General features: G+C 49.6%; 1 pseudogene; it reads right to left on the reverse strand.

The window, feature by feature from the left end:
• Positions 1 to 377: 377 nt before the first annotated feature.
• On the reverse strand, positions 378 to 14,030 carry LOC135570314 (actin-related protein 2/3 complex subunit 1A-like; annotated as a pseudogene).
• Between the last annotated feature and the right edge of the window lie 3,868 nt (positions 14,031 to 17,898).

Raw genomic sequence — 17,898 nt, forward strand, 5'->3', positions numbered from 1 at the left:
AGTGAACCATGGGCCCATAGGGACACAGTGAACCATGGGCCCATAGTTCCTTGGAACCACATCGTAGGTACATCCTCCATCTAATGACATAGGAACCATCCCAACTAGCACCCTAGTTCCTTGACAGTGAACCATGGGCCCATAGGGACACATCGTAGGTACATCCTCCATCTAATGACATAGGAACCAACCCAAATAGCACCCTAGTTCCTTGACAGTGAACTATTTCTGACCATGGGCCATATCACAGAGGATATAGCCGCTATAGGACTCTGGTCTAAAGTAGTGCACTTATATAGGGACTAGTGTGCCATTTGGTGACATTGGCTACTCAGCACATCCTTCAATGGTGACTTAGTGTTGTAGTGCCGAAGTCGTTTCAGAGACAAAACACCTGTTATTATTATTATTATTACATTTAAAAACACACACTGATGTGGAATGTGGTACATCCCGGGGGTCGTCAAGTTGACCTATGACCCTTCGTTTACATAAACAATCAGCGGTAATGTCAGCTCAGAGAGGGTGTGTGTGTGTAGGTGTGTGTGTGTGTGTAGTGTGTGTAGTGTAGTGTGTGTGTGTGTGTGTGTGTGTGTAGTGTAGTGTGTGTGTGTGTCGGTGTGTGTGTGTGTGTGTAGTGTAGTGTGTGTGTGTGTAGTGTAGTGTGTGTGTGTGTGTAGTGTAGTGTAGTGTGTGTGTGTGTGTTGTGTGTGTGTGTAGTCAGTGCTTTTTTAATCAGATACTTCTTAGCGTGGTCAGACTGTTACTGGCCGCTTGGAGGAGGAGGGTTGTCAGGGAAACGGGAGGGGGGGGGGGGGGGGTTGTCAGGGAAACGGGAGTGGGGGGTTGTTTAGCTGGTCCTTCACATGATCCTCAGCCCCTGGATGGATGCCTCCAGACTCTGAGGAGACAACAACACATTGGTCAATAACAGAGTCACCCAGTCTACTGACCTGACTCCATTCCAGTGAATATCATTAATTACATTCTACTTTAAGGATTGTTGTCTTCTGTCAATAACAGTCCCCCAGTCGACTGACTAAGTACTTTAAGGATTTCAGCTGGGGGCCATGTTGTCCTCTGTCCATAACAGTCTACTGACTAAGTCTGGTCTTCAGCTGGGGGCCATGTTGTCCTCTGTCCATAACAGTCTACTGACTAAGTCTGGTCTTCAGCTGGGGGCCATGTTTCTACTTCCGGGTTGGAGCGAGCGGTCGCATCCGGTCGCATCCGAGCGCTTCGGTCCGCAGGTAGTATAACTTTTCATTACATTTCATTATAGTACAATGGTTTGATTTGTCTAATCTTAGCAATTTCTTCTTAGCTAGCCGTCTTTGTATCAAAGATAATTGCGTAATTATCGTATTTCGTCGTCCTAACGTAGTCTACACTGCTATCTGCCCAGCAGCTAGCCAGCTAGCCAGCTAGCAAACGTCCACAGTCTTCCGAATAGCAGCACTGTAAAAACTATTACACTCAACTGAACGACTTGATTAGTGTAGTGTTAGCTAGCTACATAGTTGTCTTTGCTGTCTTCGTATCCAAGATAATTGTGTAGTTTAGAGTGTGTAGTCTTAGAGTGATTATCTTAATTTACCGAGGTTAGCTAGCCAGCTATTTGTCGTCCTTAACGTAGGAGACACTGCTAGCTAGCCAACAGCTAGCCAACGTCTACCGAATAGAACTTCCTCACTCAACAACCCGGTCGCTTTCCGCTTCGCTCCACAGGTAGTATCACATTTTCATTTCATTTCATTACAGTACAACGGTTTGATTTGTTTGATCGTAGCTAGCTACATAGCTAGCCGTCTTTGTATCAAAGATAATTGTGTAGTCTAGAGCGATTTTCTAGGTTAGCTAGCCAGCTATTGTCGTTCTTTTAACGCAACGTAACGTAATCAACACTGCTAGCTAGCCAGCTAGCCCCCGAATAGCAGCACTGTAGAAACTATCACACTCAACGGAACGACTTGATTAGTGTAGTGCCAACAACGCAGCCACTGCCAGCTAGCCTACAGAGTCAACAACGCAGCCACTGCCAGCTAGCCTACTTCAGCAGTACTGTATCATTTTAATCATTTTAGTCAATAAGATTCTTGCTACGTAAGCTTAACTTTCTGAACATTCGAGACGTGTAGTCCACTTGTCATTCAATCTCCTTTGCATTAGCGTAGCCTCTTCTGTAGCCTGTCAACTATGTGTCTGTCTATCCCTGTTCTCTCCTCTCTGCACAGACCATACAAACGCTCCACACCGCGTGGCCGCGCCACCCTAATCTGGTGGTCCCAGCGCGCACGACCCACGTGGAGTTCCAGGTCTCCGGTAGCCTCTGGAACTGCCGATCTGCGGCCAACAAGGCAGAGTTCATCTCAGCCTATGCCTCCCTCCAGTCCCTCGACTTCTTGGCACTGACGGAAACATGGATCACCACAGATAACACTACTACCCCTACTGCTCTCTCTTCGTCCGCCCACGTGTTCTCGCACACCCCGAGAGCTTCTGGTCAGCGGGGTGGTGGCACCGGGATCCTCATCTCTCCCAAGTGGTCATTCTCTCTTTCTCCCCTTACCCATCTGTCTATCGCCTCCTTTGAATTCCATGCTGTCACAGTTACCAGCCCTTTCAAGCTTAACATCCTTATCATTTATCGCCCTCCAGGTTCCCTCTGAGAGTTCATCAATGCCTTGATAAGCTCCTTTCCTGAGGACGGCTCACCTCTCACAGTTCTGGGCGACTTTAACCTCCCCACGTCTACCTTTGACTCATTCCTCTCTGCCTCCTTCTTTCCACTCCTCTCCTCTTTTGACCTCTCCCTCTCACCTCACCCCCCTACTCACAAGGCAGGCAATACGCTCGACCTCATCTTTACTAGATGCTGTTCTTCCACTAACCTCACTGCAACTCCCCTCCAAGTCTCCGACCACTACCTTGTATCCTTTTCCCTCTCGCTCTCATCCAACACTTCCCACACTGCCCCTACTCGGATGGTATCGCGCCGTCCCAACCTTCGCTCTCTCTCCCCCGCTACTCTCTCCTCTTCCATCCTATCATCTCTTCCCTCTGCTCAAACCTTCTCCAACCTATCTCCTGATTCTGCCTCCTCAACCCTCCTCTCCTCCCTTTCTGCATCCTTTGACTCTCTATGTCCCCTATCCTCCAGGCCGGCTCGGTCCTCCCCTCCCGCTCCGTGGCTCGACGACTCATTGCGAGCTCACAGAACAGGGCTCCGGGCAGCCGTACGGAAATGGAGGAAAACTCGCCTCCCTGCGGACCTGGCATCCTTTCACTCCCTCCTCTCTACATTTTCCTCTTCTGTCTCTGCTGCTAAAGCCACTTTCCACCACTCTAAATTCCAAGCATCTGCCTCTAACCCTAGGAAGCTCTTTGCCACCTTCTCCTCCCTCCTGAATCCTCCTCCCCCTCTGCAGATGACTTCGTCAACCATTTTGAAAAGAAGGTCGACGACATCCGATCCTCGTTTGCTAAGTCAAACGACACCGCTGGTTCTGCTCACACTGCCCTACCCTGTGCTCTGACCTCTTTCTCCCCTCTCTCTCCAGATGAAATCTCGCGTCTTGTGACGGCCGGCCGCCCAACAACCTGCCCGCTTGACCCTATCCCCTCCTCTCTTCTCCAGACCATTTCCGGAGACCTTCTCCCTTACCTCACCTCACCTCGCTCATCAACTCATCCCTGACCGCTGGCTACGTTCCTTCCGTCTTCAAGAGAGCGAGAGTTGCACCCCTTCTGAAAAAACCTACACTCGATCCCTCCGATGTCAACAACTACAGACCAGTATCCCTTCTTTCTTTTCTCTCCAAAACTCTTGAACGTGCCTTCTTGATCCAAATCAGTCAGGTTTCAAGACTAGTCATTCAACTGAGACTGCTCTTCTCTGTATCACGGAGGCGCTCCGCACTGCTAAAGCTAACTCTCTCTCCTCTGCTCTCATCCTTCTAGACCTATCGGCTGCCTTCGATACTGTGAACCATCAGATCCTCCTCTCCACCCTCTCCGAGTTGGGCATCTCCGGCGCGGCCCACGCTTGGATTGCGTCCTACCTGACAGGTCGCTCCTACCAGGTGGCGTGGCGAGAATCTGTCTCCTCACCACGCGCTCTCACCACTGGTGTCCCCCAGGGCTCTGTTCTAGGCCCTCTCCTATTCTCGCTATACACCAAGTCACTTGGCTCTGTCATAACCTCACATGGTCTCTCCTATCATTGCTATGCAGACGACACACAATTAATCTTCTCCTTTCCCCCTTCTGATGACCAGGTGGCGAATCGCATCTCTGCATGTCTGGCAGACATATCAGTGTGGATGACGGATCACCACCTCAAGCTGAACCTCGGCAAGACGGAGCTGCTCTTCCTCCCGGGAAGGACTGCCCGTTCCATGATCTCGCCATCACGGTTGACAACTCCATTGTGTCCTCCTCCCAGAGCGCTAAGAACCTTGGCGTGATCCTGGACAACACCCTGTCGTTCTCAACTAACATCAAGGCGGTGGCCCGTTCCTGTAGGTTCATGCTCTACAACATCCGCAGAGTACGACCCTGCCTCACACAGGAAGCGGCGCAGGTCCTAATCCAGGCACTTGTCATCTCCCGTCTGGATTACTGCAACTCGCTGTTGGCTGGGCTCCCTGCCTGTGCCATTAAACCCCTACAACTCATCCAGAACGCCGCAGCCCGTCTGGTGTTCAACCTTCCCAAGTTCTCTCACGTCACCCCGCTCCTCCGCTCTCTCCACTGGCTTCCAGTTGAAGCTCGCATCCGCTACAAGACCATGGTGCTTGCCTACGGAGCTGTGAGGGGAACGGCACCTCAGTACCTCCAGGCTCTGATCAGGCCCTACACCCAAACAAGGGCACTGCGTTCATCCACCTCTGGCCTGCTCGCCTCCCTACCACTGAGGAAGTACAGTTCCCGCTCAGCCCAGTCAAAACTGTTCGCTGCTCTGGCCCCCCAATGGTGGAACAAACTCCCTCACGACGCCAGGACAGCGGAGTCAATCACCACCTTCCGGAGACACCTGAAACCCCACCTCTTTAAGGAATACCTAGAATAGGATAAAGTAATCCTTCTCACCCCCTTAAAAGATTTAGATGCACTATTGTAAAGTGGCTGTTCCACTGGATGTCTTAAGGTGAACGCACCAATTTGTAAGTCGCTCTGGATAAGAGAGTCTGCTAAATGACTTAAATGTAAATGTAATGTTGTCCTCTGTCCATAACAGTCTACTGACTAAGTCTGGTCTTCAGCTGGGGGCCATGTTGTCCTCTGTCCATAACAGTCTACTGACTAAGTCTGGTCTTCAGCTGGGGGCCATGTTGTCCTCTGTCCATAACAGTCTACTGACTAAGTCTGGTCTTCAGCTGGGGGCCATGTTGTCCTCTGTCCATAAGTCTACTGACTAAGTCTGGTCTTCAGCTGGGGGACATGTCCTCTGTCCATAACAGTCTGACTAAGTCTGGTCTTCAGCTGGGGGCCATGTTGTCCTCTGTCCATAACAGTCTACTGACTAAGTCTGGTCTTCAGCTGGGGGCCATGTTGTCCTCTGTCCATAACAGTCTACTGACTAAGTCTGGTCTTCAGCTGGGGGCCATGTTGTCCTCTGTCCATAACAGTCTACTGACTAAGTCTGGTCTTCAGCTGGGGGCCATGTTGTCCTCTGTCCATAATAATGTGTGTGTGTGTGTGTGTCTCCGTGTGTGTGTCTGTTACCTTGAAGTCCCAGATGGTCATGGCTCCATCGATGCCCGTGGTGCAGAACTTGCGACAGTCCCGCTGGTCTCCCTCATAGATAGAGACCTGACTGGAGAGACAATAGAACAGGGTCAGACAGTCCCGCTGGTCTCCCTCATAGATAGAGACCTGACTGGAGGAGAGACAATATAACAGGGTCAGACAGTCCCTCTGGTCTCCCTCATAGATAGAGACCTGACTGGAGAGACAATATAACAGGGTCAGACAGTCCCGCTGGTCTCCCTCAGGCCTAGATAGGGTCAGACAGTCCCGCTGGTCTCCCCTCATAGATGACTGACTGGAGAGACAATATAACAGGGTCAGACAGTCCCGCTGGTCTCCCTCATAGACAATATAACAGGGTCAGACAGTCCCTCTGGTCTCCCTCAGATAGAGACTTGACTGGAGAGACAATACAACAGGGTCAGACAGTCCCGCTGGTCTCCCTCATAGACAATAGAACAGGGTCAGACAGTCCCGCTGGTCTCCCTCAGAGATAAACACTACAGTTGAGGCCAAAAGTTGAGAATGACAAATATTAATTTTCACAAAGTCTGCTGCCTCAGTTTGTATGACGGCAATTTGCATAAACTCCAGAATGTTATGAAGAGTGATCAGATGAATTGCAATTAATTGCAAAGTCCCTCTTTGACATGCAAATGAACTGAATCCCCCCCAAAAAACATTTCCACCTCATTTCAGCCCTGCCACAAAAGGACCAGCTGACATCATGTCAGTGATTCTCTCGTTAACACAGGTGTGAGTGTTGACGAGGACAAGGCTGGAGATCACTCTGTCATGCTGATTGAGTTCGAATAACAGACTGGAAGCCTCAATAGGAGGGTGGTCATTGTTCTTCCTCTGTCAACCATGGTTACCTGCAAGGAAACACGTCATCATTGTCCCCCGTCATCATTGCATTGCAATAAATGGGCTTCACAGGCCAGGATATTGCTGCCAGTTTGATTGTACCTAAATCAACCATTAATCGGATCATCAAGAACTTCAAGGAGAGCGGTTCAATTGTTGTGAAGAAGGCTTCAGGGCGCCCAAGAAAGCCCAGCAAGCGCCAGGACCGTCTCCTAAAGTGGATTCAGCTGCGGGATCGGTGCCCCACCAGTACAGAGCTTGCTCAGGAGTGTCAGCAGGCAGGTGTGAGTGCATCTGCAAATGCACGCACAATGAGGCAACGACTTTTGGAGGATGGCCTGGTGTCAAGAAGGGCAGCAAAGAAGCCACTTCTCTCAAGGAAAAACATCAGGGAGACTGATATTCTGCAAAAGGTACAGGGATTGGACTGCTGAGGACTGGGGTAACGTCATGTTCTCTGATGAATCCCCTTTCCGGTTGTTTGGGGAATCCGGATAAAAGCTTGTCCGGAGAAGACAAGGTGAGCGCTACCATCAGTCCTGTGTCATGCCAACAGTAAAGCATCCTGAGACCATTCAAGTGTGGGGTTGCTTCTCAGCCAAGGGAGTGGGCTCACTCACAATTTTGCCTAAGAACACAGCCATGAATAAAGAATGGTACCAACACATCCTCCGAGAGCAACTTCTCCCAACTATCCAGGAACAGTTTGGGTGAACAACGCCTTCTCCAGCATGATGGAGTTCATAAGGCAAAAGTGATAACTAAGTGGCTGGGAACAAAACATCAATATTTTGGGTCCATGGCCAGGAATCTCCCCAGACCTTAATCCCATTGAGAACTTGTGGTCAATCCTCAAGAGGCAGGTGGACAAACAAACCCACAAATTCTGACAAACTCCAAACATTGACTATGCAAGAATGGGCTGCCATTAGTCAGGATGAGGCCCAGAAGTTAATTGACAGCATGCCAGGGCGGATTGTAGAGGTCTTGAAAAAGAAGGGTCAACATTGCAAATATGGACTCTGCATCAACTTCATGTAATTGTCAGTTCTTTGCAGTGAAATGCTTGTAATTATATTTCAGTATTCCATAGTAACATCTGACAAAAATATCTAAAGACACAGAAGCAGCAAACTTTGTGGAAATTAATATTTGTGTCATTCTCAAAACTTTTGGTAGATTAGAGATGCAGTGTGTGTGTGTGTGTGTGTCCCGTACGTGATAGAGTTCTGGTGCAGTGTCCAGGGCTGTGTGTGTGTGTGTGTGTCCTACGTGATAGAGTTCTGGTGCAGTGTCTCCAGGGCTGTGTGTGTGTGTGTGTCTGTGATAGAGTTCTGGTCCATGTGTGTGTGTGTGTTCTACGTGATGGAGTTCTGGTGCAGTGTGTGTGTGTGTGTATCCTATGTGATGGAGTTCTGGTGCAGTGTGTGTGTGTGTGTGGAGAGACAGACGTGATGGAGTTCTGGTGCAGTGTCTCCAGGGCTGTGTGTGTGTGTGCATGTGGATCCAACAGTGATGGAGTTCTGGTGCAGTGTGTGTGTGTGTGTGTGTATCCACGTGATGGAGTTCTGGTGCAGTGTGTGTGTGTGTGTATCACAACGGAACAGATGGAACAGTCATGACCCTGCAGTGTGTGTGAGTGTGTGTATCAGACGTGATGGAGTTCAGGTGCAGTGGACCCTCCGTCATCCAACGGAACAGTGATGGAGTTCAGTGCAGTGTGTGTGTGTGGAGTGACAGACAGTGTGTGTGTGTGTGTGTGTGTGTGACGTGATGGAGTTCTGGTGCAGTGTCTCCAGGGCTGTGTTACGGTCCTCTGTAGTCGCTCTCTTGTCCATGTTTCTGAAACGCTCCATAGCAGAGATGTTTCTAGTGATGGAGGCTTTAGGAAGGTCCAGCTTGGAGACAAACGTCAGGGACCCTCCGTCATCACAACGGAACAGCATGGGACAACAGTCATGACCCTGAGGAGAGACAGACGGAGAGAGAGACAACGTCAGGGACCCCGTGAGAATCACAGACGGAACAGCATGGGACAACAGTCATGACCCTGAGGAGAGACAGACGGAGAGAGAGACAGACGGAGAGAGAGACAGACGTCAGGGACCCTCCGTCATCACAACGGAACAGCATGGGACAACAGTCATGACCCTGAGGAGAGAGACAGACGGAGAGAGAGACAGACGGAGAGAGAGGGAGACGGAGAGAGAGGGAGACGGAGAGAGAGGGAGACGGAGAGAGAGGGAGACGGAGAGAGAGGGAGACGGAGAGAGAGAGAGAGAGGAGACGGAGAAAGAGAGAGAGACGGAGAAAGAGAGAGAGACGGAGAGACTTACCGCTGCCACCACGCTGTTCTCAGAGATGAAGAGAACACTGAGCAGAGGGAGGAACTCAGTCTTCAACTGAGACGGACTGAAACACACACACACACACACACACACACACACACACACACACACACACACACACACACACACACACACCATTGAAAAGAATGACCGAGTTCCACCACAGTCTGAATACACAGAATACCCCAGACTCACGTGGATCCCACCGTCCACCACCCCAGAGACTCACGTGGATCCCTTGGTACCGTCCACCACAGTAACATAAACCCCCAGAGAGACTCACGTGGATCCCTTGGTACCGTCCACCACAGTAACATAAACCCCCAGAGAGACTCACGTGGATCCCTTGGTACCGTCCACCACAGTAACATAAACCCCCCCAGAGAGACTCACGTGGATCCCTTGGTACCGCCCACCACAGTAACATTAACCCCCCAGAGAGACTCACGTGGATCCCTTGGTACCGTCCACCACAGTAACATAAACCCCCCCAGAGAGACTCACGTGGATCCCTTGGTACCGTCCACCACAGTAACATAAACCCCCCCAGAGAGAGACTCACGTGGATCCCTTGGTACCGTCCACCACAGTAACATAAACCCCCCAGAGAGACTCACGTGGATCCCTTGGTACCGTCCACCACAGTAACATAAACCCCCCAGAGAGACTCACGTGGATCCCTTGGTACCGTCCACCACAGTAACATAAACCCCCCCAGAGAGACTCACGTGGATCCCTTGGTACCATCCACCACAGTAACATAAACCACAGTAACCCCCCAGAGAGACTCACGTGGATCCCTTGGTACCGTCCACCACAGTAACATAAACCCCCCAGAGAGACTCACGTGGATCCCTTGGTACCGTCCACCACAGTAACATAAACCCCCCAGAGAGACTCACGTGGATCCCTTGGTACCGTCCACCACAGTAACAGTAAACCCCGTGTGAGACCCAGGCCAGTCTGTTACCAGACGAGGAGAAGGACTCCAGGCCAGTCTGTTACAGAGTGGACCCATCCTCCTCCCTCCCCCGGCACCACCAAACTCAGCCAGCACCGCCCCAAACGGCATCTTGGACCCCCAAGGGGTGGGGCCGGGCTTCTCCTCCACCTCCTTGATGTAGGCCGAGAACACCCTGGGGGAGAGAGAGAGGGGGGGTAATATATTATAACTATTCATCAGGGGGCCGTACGTATCAATACCTACTGATCAGGGGGCCGTACGTATCAATACCTACTGATCAGGGGCCGTACGTATCAATACCTACTGATCAGGGGCCGTACGTATCAATACCTACTGACCAGGGGGCCACCACGTATCAATACCTACTGACCAGGGGGGCCGTACGTATCAATACCTACTGACCAGGGGGCCGTACGTATCAATACCTACTGACCAGGGGGCCGTACGTATCAATACCTACTGACCAGGGGGCCGTACGTATCAATACCTACTGATCAGGGGGCCGTACGTATCAATACCTACTGACCGGGGGCGACGTATCAATACCTACTGACCAGGGGTCTACTGAGATCTGTGTACCTATAGACCCTGATCCCGACAACACTCAACTGACCAGGTATCTAATGTACCTACTGACCAGGCACCACCAAACCATGGTTTATCTACCTACTGAGGCCAGGGGGCTCTGACGTCTCTCAATACCTACTGATGAGGCTGATCAAACCTAGTGATCTGGGGTCCTCTCTATCACTGATGAGGCTGAAACATGGTCTCTGATCAGGGGTCTGTCTCTCAATACCTAGGCTGATCATGGGGGCCGACGTATCAATACCTACTGATGGGGCCGAAACGTATCAATACCTACTGATCAACATGGTCTCGACGTATCAATACCTACTGATCAGGGGGCCGAAACATGGTCTACCTACTGGTCTGTCTCTACTGATGAGGCTGAAACATCAATACCTACTGATGGGCTGAAACGTATCAATACCTACTGATCAGGGGGCCGTCTCGTGATCAATACCTACTGATCAGGGAAACATGGTATCAATACCTACTGATCTGGGGGGCTGAAACATATCAATACCTACTGATCAGGGGTCTACTGAGAGACGCTGTGTGAATATAGACCCTGATCCTAGATTCAACACTCCTACTGAGAGACCCAGGTATCTAATGTATAAAGACTACTGATGAGGCTGAAACATGGTTTCTCTCTCTACTGATGAGGCTGAAACATGGTCTCTGACGGTCTCTCTCTCTACTGATGAGGCTGAAACATGGTCTCTGACGGTACTGAGGCTCTCTCTCTACTGATGAGGCTGAAACATGGTCTCTGACGGTCTGTCTCTCTCTACTGATGAGGCTGAAACATGGTCTCTCTCTCTCTACTGATGAGGCTGAAACATGGTCTCTCTCTCTACTGATGAGGCTGAAACATGGTCTCTGACGGTCTCTCTCTCTACTGATGAGGCTGAAACATGGTCTCTGACGGTCTGTCTCTCTACTGATGAGGCTGAAACATGGTCTCTGACGGTCTCTCTCTACTGATGAGGCTGAAACATGGTCTCTGACGGTCTCTCTACTGATGAGGCTGAAACATGGTCTCTGACAGTCTCTCTCTCTACTGATGAGGCTGAAACATGGTCTCTGACGGTCTCTCTACTGGGGAGGCTGAAACATGGTCTCTCTCTCTCTACTGATGAGGCTGAAACATGGTCTCTGACGGTCTGTCTCTCTCTCTACTGATGAGGCTGAAACATGGTCTCTGACGGTCTCTCTCTCTCTCTCTACTGATGAGGCTGAAACATGGTCTCTCTCTCTACTGATGAGGCTGAAACATGGTCTCTGACGGTCTCTCTCTACTGGGGAGGCTGAAACATGGTCTCTCTCTCTACTGATGAGGCTGAAACATGGTCTCTTGACAGTCTCTCTCTCTACTGATGAGGCTGAAACATGGTCTCTCTCTCTACTGATGAGGCTGAAACATGGTTCTCAGGATGGTCTCTTCTACTTCAGGGAGGCTGAAACATGGTCTCCCTCTACTGATGAGGCTGAAACATGGTCTCTCTCTCTACTGATGAGGCTGAAACATGGTCTCTATTCCTGTGATGTCTCTCCTCTACTGGGGAGGCTGAAACATGGTCTCTCTTCTACTGATGAGGCTGAAACATGGTCTCTGATAGATGTGAACCTCTCTCTCTACTGATGAGGCTGAAACATGGTCTCTGACAGTCTCTCAGAAGAGGAGGAGGAAGAAGGAACTGATGAGGCTGAAACATGGGAAGAGGAAGAAGACAGTCTCTCTCTACCTGCATTTGAAGTCACAGGATCCAGCCGCCAGCAGCACGTTGTTAGGATGCCAGTCCAGACTGAGGACGGTGGAACGGATCGGCTTCTTGATGTGCTTACTCACCCACCTGACACACACACACACACACACACATTTAAAGAGTACAAAACTATTTAGCCTGCTTCTCCCTCAACCCCTCCGCCCGCCCTCACCAGTCGTTATCAGACTGATGAGTCAGTCCTGTCTAGTCCTCACCAGTCGTTATCAGACTGATATGAGTCAGTCCTGTCTAGTCCTCACCAGTCGTTTCATCAGACAGACTGATATGAGTCAGAGTCTAGTCCTCACAGTCGTTATCAGACTGATATGAGTCAGTCCTGTCTAGTCCTCACCAGTCGTTATCAGACTGATATGAGTCAGTCCTGTCTAGTCCTCACCAGTCGTTATCAGACTGATATGAGTCAGTCCTGTCTAGTCCTCACCAGTCGTTATCAGACTGATATGAGTCAGTCCTGTCTAGTCCTCACCAGTCGTTATCAGACTGATATGAGTCAGTCCTGTCTAGTCCTCACCAGTCGTTATCAGACTGATATGAGTCAGTCCTGTCTAGTCCTCACCAGTCGTTATCAGACTGATATGAGTCAGTCCTGTCTAGTCCTCACCAGTCGTTATCAGACTGATATGAGTCAGTCCTGTCTAGTCCTCACCAGTCGTTATCAGACTGATATGAGTCAGTCCTGTCTAGTCCTCACCAGTCCTCCAAATTATCAGACTCCGAGTAACAGACTGATATGAGTCCTGTCTAGTCCTCACATAAGAAAAAAATCAAGACCGAAGATAACAGACTGATACGATGAGTCTGGCTCCGCTGCCCACAGCGAACTTGTTCTGAACCAGAGGAGACCACTTGACGAAGGTCGCAGCTCGGTTGATTCTCAGGATGACCAGCGTGGGCTTCAGACTCGTCCTTCAGGGACCAGACGATATATTTAGGCGAGACAGCGGACGATCCGCCCCCACACGTCACGATCCGTCCACGGTCGGGACTTAGGAGCCCAGTCGATACCTGGAGAGGGAGAGGGGGGTCAATGTAAACCTCTGAAAAACATCATCATCAATGTCCAGACGTTGTTTAAAAAAAAAATGTGTTTTAATCTATTCCTGTGATGTCATTTCCTGTGCCTAGTCTACCTGTGATGTGTCCATTGTGCTCCTTCAGCTCATGACTCTTCACCCACTGGTTACCGCTCTTCTGATAGATGTGAACCTCATGGTTGTTGGGACTGATGGCGATCTCTACAGGGAGAGAAGAAGAAGAGGAGGAAGGGGAAGAAGAAGAGGAGGAAGAAGAAGAGGAGGAAGAAGAAGAGGAGGAAGAGGAAGAGGAGGAAGAGGAAGAAGAAGAGGAAGAAGAGGAGGAGGAAGAAGAGGAGGAGGAAGAGGAGGAGGAGGAGGAAGAAGGAGAGGAGGAAGAGGAAGAAGAGGAGGAGGAAGGGGAAGAGGAAGAAGAGGAGGAAGAAGGGGAAGAGGAAGAAGAGGAGGAAGAAGAGGAAGAAGGCCAGATCACAGAATGGATAAACAATTAGATGAACTGTGTTTCGATACGTTTTGACGTTGTATTCAGTGTTTATGTATATTATATCAGTATATTTAAAGTAATAATAATATATTATTAATATATAATAAAGTAATAATTAAAGTGATTTTCTATATAATAAAGCATTGGTCCTGGTACGGGTTCTGTCCCGGTTCCAGGCGTGACAGGTGATGGGCTCAGTGACAGAAACTGGTGATACAGTGACATGTTGAGGGAGTTGGGTGGTCAGTCTCACTGGTCACCTCTACACAGACAGAGAGAGAGACAGAGACAGAGACAGAGAGAGAGAGACAGAGAGAGAGACAGAGAGAGAGAGACAGAGAGAGAGAGAGAGAGAGAGAGAGAGACAGAGAGAAGAGAGACAAAGAAAACCCCCATAGAAATTCAACATGACTCAGCTCGTTATTAACCTGAATCAATTCGGTGAGCTGCTAGTAAATGCTACCTGTTTGGTAGAATAATATGTATCTTACATTTCACAAAACTGTTAGACGTGAATGAGCAAGTGTTTTATACAATATAACAGGACATACTCGTGAAATTAAAGATGAGTTAGTTCTGTATTTAGGAGCAAGGTGTGATAGACAGTTTTATAGACAATCCCACCCAGTAATGTTCCCTAAATAACTCCTCCAAATTTTGCATGTAACATTACGATACCTAAACCAGTTAGCAACACAATATATTATCTAGTCATTTATTTATACTTCGATGTACATAAGAAAAAAATAATAAATCAACAAGATTACGAACGATAAAAATTTGCTACGAAAATAATTTCATCTCGCCGTATAAAAATCGAGGCCTCCTCTCTTGAACCAAAGCCCCAAACTTTCCTACGAGCCTTTCCCCGCTTCCCCGTTTCCACAGTCCCCCGCATGCTGACTGTTATCTTACCTTGGTTTTAACAGAGCTTCTGGCTCGTCCTCTTGTTATTATTATTCGGAAACGATATATTTACTGATAACGGGAGACAGCGGACTTGAATTCGCGGACTCTGGGCAGTCGACACGAATCCGTCCAGGGTTGTCGGGAGCGGAACCGGGAAGCTTCCAGCTACATTCAGACGAAACCCGGAGACAGAAGAATATTTTTTTTGTTGAAGGCTGCCCCTAGCGGCTAATGAACCTAGTCTAGGAGATTTTATTGTACCTTTATTTATTAACAAGACAAGTCCGTTCAGAACAAATTCTTAGTAACAATGACGCCTACGCCGTCCTATGGGACTCTCAATCACGGCCGGTTGTGATACAGCCTGGAGTCGAACCAGGGTCTGTAGTTCCTCAGACCGCTGTGATACAGCCTGGAATGGATCTAGGGTCTGTAGTGACTCCTCTAGCACTGAGAAGCAGTGCCTTAGACCGCTGTGATACAGCCTGGAATCGAACCAGGGTCTGTAGTGACTCAGACCGCTGTGATACAGCCTGGAATGGATCTAGAGTCTGTAGTGACTCCTCTAGCACTGAGAAGCAGTGCCTTAGACCGCTGTGATACAGCCTGGAATCGAACCAGGGTCTGTAGTGACTCAGACCGCTGTGATACAGCCTGGAATGGATCTAGAGTCTGTAGTGACTCCTCTAGCACTGAGAAGCAGTGCCTTAGACCGCTGTGATACAGCCTGGAATCGAACCAGGGTCTGTAGTTCCTCAGACCACTGTGATACAGCCTGGAATGGATCTAGGGTCTGTAGTGACTCCTCTAGCACTGAGATGCAGTGCCCTAGACTGCTGTGATACATTCTGGAATCGAACCAGGGTCTGTAGTTCCTCAGACCACTGTGATACAGCCTGGAATGGATCTAGGGTCTGTAGTGACTCCTCTAGCACTGAGATGCAGAGCCTTAGACAACTATGATACAGCCTGGAATCGAACCAGGGTCTGTAGTGCCTTAGACCGCTGTGATACAGCCTGGAATCGAACCAGGGTCTGTAGTTCCTCAGACCGCTGTGATACAGCCTGGAATGGATCTAGGGTCTGTAGTGACTCCTCTAGCATTGAGAAGCAGTGCCTTAGACCGCTCTGATACAGCCCGGAATCGAACCAGGGTCTGTAGTTCCTCAGACCGCTGTGATACAGCCTGGAATGGATCTAGGGTCTGTAGTGACTCCTCTAGCACTGAGATGCAGTGCCTTAGACCGCTGTGATACAGCCTGGAATCGAACCAGGGTCTGTAGTTCCTCAGACCGCTGTGATACAGCCTGGAATGGATCTAGGGTCTGTAGTGACTCCTCTAGCACTGAGATGCAGTGCCTTAGACCGCTGTGATACAGCCTGGAATCGAACCAGGGTCTGTAGTTCCTCAGACCGCTGTGATACAGCCTGGAATGGATCTAGGGTCTGTAGTGACTCCTCTATCACTGAGAAGCAGTGCCTTAGACCGCTGTGATACAGCCTGGAATCGAACCAGGGTCTGTAGTTCCTCAGACCACTGTGATACAGCCTGGAATGGATCTAGGGTCTGTAGTGACTCCTCTAGCACTGGTTAAATAAAGGTAAAAAAATAAACACTATGTTGAAATATCTATTCTGTTTTCAGAGTGGAGTGAGTCATCATCATTGGAAAACAGATGTCAAAAGCTTTCCGGAGATAGTGCAGCCTGGAATGCAGTGCCCTAGACCGCTGTGATACAGCCTGGAATCGAACCAGGGTCTGTAGTGCCTTAGACCGCTGTGATACAGCCTGGAATCGAACCAGGGTCTGTAGTTCCTCAGACCGCTGTGATACAGCCTGAAATGGATCTAGGGTCTGTAGTGACTCCTCTAGCACTGAGATGCAGTGCCTTAGACCGCTGTGATACAGCCTGGAATCGAACCAGGGTCTGTAGTTCCTCAGACCGCTGTGATACAGCCTGGAATGGATCTAGGGTCTGTAGTGACTCCTCTAGCACTGAGAAGCAGTGCCTTAGACCGCTGTGATACAGCCTGGAATCGAACCAGGGTCTGTAGTGACTCAGACCGCTGTGATACAGCCTGGAATGGATCTAGAGTCTGTAGTGACTCCTCTAGCACTGAGAAGCAGTGCCTTAGACCGCTGTGATACAGCCTGGAATCGAACCAGGGTCTGTAGTTCCTCAGACCACTGTGATACAGCCTGGAATGGATCTAGGGTCTGTAGTGACTCCTCTAGCACTGAGATGCAGTGCCCTAGACTGCTGTGATACATTCTGGAATCGAACCAGGGTCTGTAGTTCCTCAGACCACTGTGATACAGCCTGGAATGGATCTAGGGTCTGTAGTGACTCCTCTAGCACTGAGATGCAGAGCCTTAGACAACTATGATACAGCCTGGAATCGAACCAGGGTCTGTAGTGCCTTAGACCGCTGTGATACAGCCTGGAATCGAACCAGGGTCTGTAGTTCCTCAGACCGCTGTGATACAGCCTGGAATGGATATAGGGTCTGTAGTGACTCCTCTAGCACTGAGATGCAGTGCCTTAGACCGCTGTGATACAGCCTGGAATCGAACCAGGGTCTGTAGTTCCTCAGACCGCTGTGATACAGCCTGGAATGGATCTAGGGTCTGTAGTGACTCCTCTAGCACTGAGAAGCAGTGCCTTAGACCGCTCTGATACAGCCTGGAATCGAACCAGGGTCTGTAGTTCCTCAGACCGCTGTGATACAGCCTGGAATCGAACCAGGGTCTGTAGTTTCTCAGACCGCTGTGATACAGCCTGGAATCGAACCAGGGTCTGTAGTTTCTCAGACCGCTGTGATACAGCCTGGAATTGAACCAGGGTCTGTAGTTCCTCAGATCGCTGCGCCACTCGGGAGCCCTTGAAGATCTTGATATTGAATATTGATATAAATAAACTGACACTCATTTTGAATTGTGACTATTGTATTGATTACATTAAAGTGGTTTGAAGCCCTAGTTCGGGGCGGCAGCGTAGCCTAGTGGTTAGAGCGTTGGACTAGTAACCGGAAGGTTGCAAGTTCAAACCCCCGAGCTGACAAGGTACAAATCTGTCGTTCTGCCCCTGAACAGTTAACCCACTGTTCCCAGGCCGTCATTGAAAATAAGAATGTGTTCTTAACTGACTGGTTAAATAAAGGTAAAAAAATAAACACTATGTTG

Source organism: Oncorhynchus nerka, unplaced genomic scaffold (genome assembly GCF_034236695.1).
Source record: "Oncorhynchus nerka isolate Pitt River unplaced genomic scaffold, Oner_Uvic_2.0 unplaced_scaffold_988, whole genome shotgun sequence".
NCBI classification, from domain to species: Eukaryota; Metazoa; Chordata; class Actinopteri; order Salmoniformes; family Salmonidae; genus Oncorhynchus; species Oncorhynchus nerka.